Source organism: Daucus carota, chromosome 5 (genome assembly GCF_001625215.2).
Source record: "Daucus carota subsp. sativus chromosome 5, DH1 v3.0, whole genome shotgun sequence".
Taxonomy (NCBI): Eukaryota; Viridiplantae; Streptophyta; class Magnoliopsida; order Apiales; family Apiaceae; genus Daucus; species Daucus carota.
In genome coordinates, this window is record NC_030385.2 from 4,239,923 (window position 1) to 4,243,875 (window position 3,953).

The 3,953-nt window shown below is 35.0% G+C and overlaps 1 long non-coding RNA gene across 1 annotated transcript; it reads right to left on the bottom strand.

Moving 5' to 3' along the window:
* Positions 1–1,608: 1,608 nt before the first annotated feature.
* On the bottom strand, positions 1,609–3,714 carry LOC135152551 (uncharacterized). The gene is made up of 3 exons (XR_010291744.1): positions 3,384–3,714; positions 1,996–3,004; positions 1,609–1,920 (listed from the first exon to the last, which is right to left on the bottom strand). It is a non-coding gene; the product is annotated as an uncharacterized LOC135152551 (long non-coding RNA).
* Positions 3,715–3,953: the final 239 nt, after the last annotated feature.

Below are 3,953 nucleotides of genomic sequence, written 5' to 3' on the forward strand. Positions count from 1 at the left end.
GAATAGTTGTAGAAAATTTTCGCCAGATAAGTGAGCTGCGCTGAAAATGGCAGAGCTTACAAGAAGTGCTTGTGGCCGTTCCATTGTGGATGCCAGGTATTTTAGTAGAAACCCTCTGTACACAGTTTCCTCCAGAAACGGAGTGATAATGCAGTAGACTAAAGAGCATGCAGTTAAGGAGATGGGACCACTCAATAAAATTTCCTTCAGTACAGGGTTGTTAACATCCTGCAGGTAGATTAAACAGCAGATATTACAGGTAAATTTTAATAGTGTCTTGAATTTCTGTATATATATGAGTTAAACTTAGATCACTTTTTTCTTCTTTCCTATCATAAATTAAGTTTAATAGTTGGTAGGGAGAAGTTTAGGGTTCAACGGCACATGCTATTTTGCTATAATTGTAGAAGAGAGAAACCCAGTTTTTAAAATATTATTACAGCACGCAACAAGAAAACTAAATTTAACATATGCATAATACAACATCACTACAACAGATTCAGCATCACACAACGGTTTTTGCCCGTTGTCTGAGACCACGGAAAACCGTTGTCTACCGAGACGCCGTCTGATGTGCGTATCAGACAACGGTGCGCACCGTTGTGTGATAGTGCTGAACACGATGGTTTACGTTGAAAAAACTGTTGTGCAACACCCAGAATCAACAACGTTTTCTATTAAACGTGGTGTTGTTAATAATCCTTCTTAACAATAGTTGCTTTCAGAAATAATGTTGTTAGAGAGGCATTCCACAACAGTTTTAGTTTCTCCATACTGGTTGAAAGGAGGATCATACAACGATTCTTAACGAGGGCATGCTTGTTGTTTATGCTTTACTACAACGGTTTCTGGTATAAAGGTTCTTGTTTAAGAATTGTTCTTACAATACTTTGTCTTTTCAACTGTTGTGCTAAATCCTTCATACATCAATTTTTCCAACAAAATAGCTTGACGAATATGTCTTCAGACAATGTTTTATTTAGAAAGGTCCAATTGTGTAAGGACCCTTTTCACAATATGAGCATTTTTAAAGTGTTGTGTGAAAGCTCTTCTACAACGGTTTTTGTTGTGAATGCTCGAATAATATTGACTTAGACAATGGTTTATTACTACTATTTACTTACTTGTATATGTCTTAGACAACGATTTTATTTTTTAAATTGTTTGTTTGTAGGTCTTGAGACAACTGTTTTCTTTTTCTTGTCCTTTTGTATTTAGTTATGTCACACAATGGTTTAACATAACCTAATTAAACCATGCTCAAGAATATAATTAACATGCCATAAATTAGTAACAAAAGTTTTCATTACCAACTACAATTTCAACATACAATCACATACAAAATTGTCACAGAAGATCTAAGGAAACAATATCTTAAACCAAAGGTGATTACCAAAATGGACATAAGTTAAATGACGGGGAAAACTTGCATACTACATACGGATAGAACATATACTAGAATCTAAAACACGATCAGGTTAGGCCTTAAAGTGCAGAAGGTATGCGACATTGCCACCCAATTTGTTTGCAAACACCAAATTCTACTAACAAAAGCTCAACTGGAAAAGAGAAGAACTACTTTGCAGAGGCAGCTTGTTCCCACTTATAGCTGCTTTGAATATTTAGAAGAAGAATGGACTTTGCACCTGAACACAAAAGTAAGAAGTTGAAGTGAGTAATTATAGAAGATAAAAAGATTTGATATCTAAAATAGAGGAAGACAGTTACCAGGGAACGACCAAGTAAAAACAAATGAAGGTTGCCTAGAAGTTTGGAAATATATTTATAAGCAAGAAGATATTGCATGGTATGTTGTGTTAGTCAATAAGTAAGATTTGGAGAATGATGAGTCAGGTCAGAGGTCTATATTTGATGTCACAGCACTAGAGAGATCTTTAGCCTGGACTCTAGATTCTTCATCTGCAATTGTGTGTTAAAAGGTGATGTACTAGTTTGAGCATAAACCTGCAAGTTTGTTATTAATAAGTTACCTACCAGGGGCAAGTCTCTGCAATGCATACTCTGAAATAGAGAACTGATTTTGAGATTCAAGGAAATGCTCGATTGCTTGCCTAAAAGATAAATCACGGAAATCAAAATTCATATGCTGTATAAACCAGTGCCGTAAGCTCTTCATACAGATTTTGTACTTAGCAGCAATGCATCAAAATATAAGTTAAGAATTCGCAAAACAGCTTGCAATTATCTGTAGAGCCACTTGCCTCTCAACCATGCAGAAGCAAAAGATTATATACAAAAAAAAATTATATAAAATAACAAGTCTGCATTCTCAGATGCAAAAAAGAAGAATAAGGGGAAAAAATGAGAAACATTTACTATCCAGCCTCACATGCTCTTGAATTTTTTATTCCAGTTTTTCTGCTGGATATTTTCCTTTGGTGTATTCCTGATCAAAACCTAAATTAACATAGTAGTATGGTAAGTCTGGCACTAAAAGGGTGATTCAAAATCACCGGGCATTATACGTACTTTTGGGAATAGCTTTAACAAAGTCACCTGCTTGACGCTTTTGGCACCTTGACCTGGACACCAATCATCAAATTGAACCAGTTAATTTTTACTAATACTCCCGTCTATTACTTAATCTAAAAGGAAGACAAAAAAGAGGTATACCTTAATCCTAAGATATCAAATATAATATTAGGGATTACTTACATGTATCACTAGCACAGGGGACTTTACTTTTCGGATTTTGTTTATATTCTGCAAAACTAGAGCTTTGGATAATATAAAATTGCAACTGAGATATTCATAATACATAGAGACATGAAAGATTAGGGGAGCTATATTTACCTAATACTAGCAACAACATAAAACACCAAGTAGATTATTTGGTTGGCCGGCATGAAACCATTGCAAGCAAGGAGGATAGGAACTTACCCTGTAGATGTCGAAGCAAAGTGTGAACTTACATGGCAGAGTACGCGAAGACCAGAAAGTATAACACTATGCAGAACTACACCTCTCAATCTTGGCAGTTGAGCTGCCAAATAAACCATAAACTCAGCAATCCAATGACATATTAATAAAAAAATATATATGTATGAATCTATATTAATGAACTTGTCAAGCTAGTACAGGCATGGAGAAAATTAACGGCAAATCACTATATATAAAGTGATTTCGTTCACTTTAGATATGGGAATCATTGAGAACCTAAAATACAAAAAAAAACTACTAAAAAATGTAATACATGGATCTTAAATATCCCTAAAATGAATTCACACAAATTTCTCGAATCAAAGCAAAGCAAGCTCAAAGTTTAGAACAACCAAATCAATCATTACCATCCCATAAAATGCACACAACAAAAAACCCGAAATAACAATAAAACTATACAATGATTAGATGTATATATATACCTGGTCTTGACATTTGAGAAAACTGAGAAAAGAGAAAGGGAGAGGGAGGGGCGGAGAGAGAGCCAGTGAGGGAGGGAGGGAGGGAGGAGGGGGGGGAGAGAGAGAGAGAGAGAGATTTGTCGACCGAGCAGATCTGGAGTGAAGACAAGTCGAGTGTGCCATTTCTATTTCATCAGAGACAATATGAAAATTAGGGATTGAGGGAGAGGGAGGATGAGAAGAAGAGTGTGCCGTGAACAAATCATAGTAGCTAGTACCCAATTGGAGGTGCTCTGCTAATTTGAGATGCAGAAGAATAGATCTGAAATTGAAGATGAAGAAGAAGAGAGGAAGAGAGATACAAAAGGGGGGAAACGAAAATTTGTGTTAATGCCAAGGGGGGAAGTAAAAATTATTTGGGGAATTGAAATGGCACATCTCCAAAGCGGAGATACAGAAATTGTATTACAAATAATAGAAATATAATATTTTAATATAATGCGTAGTTGAATTATGAAAAAAAATACATTTTTCAAGTATTTATTTATAGTTTATTATCAAAATATCTTATAAGATAGAATATTAAATATA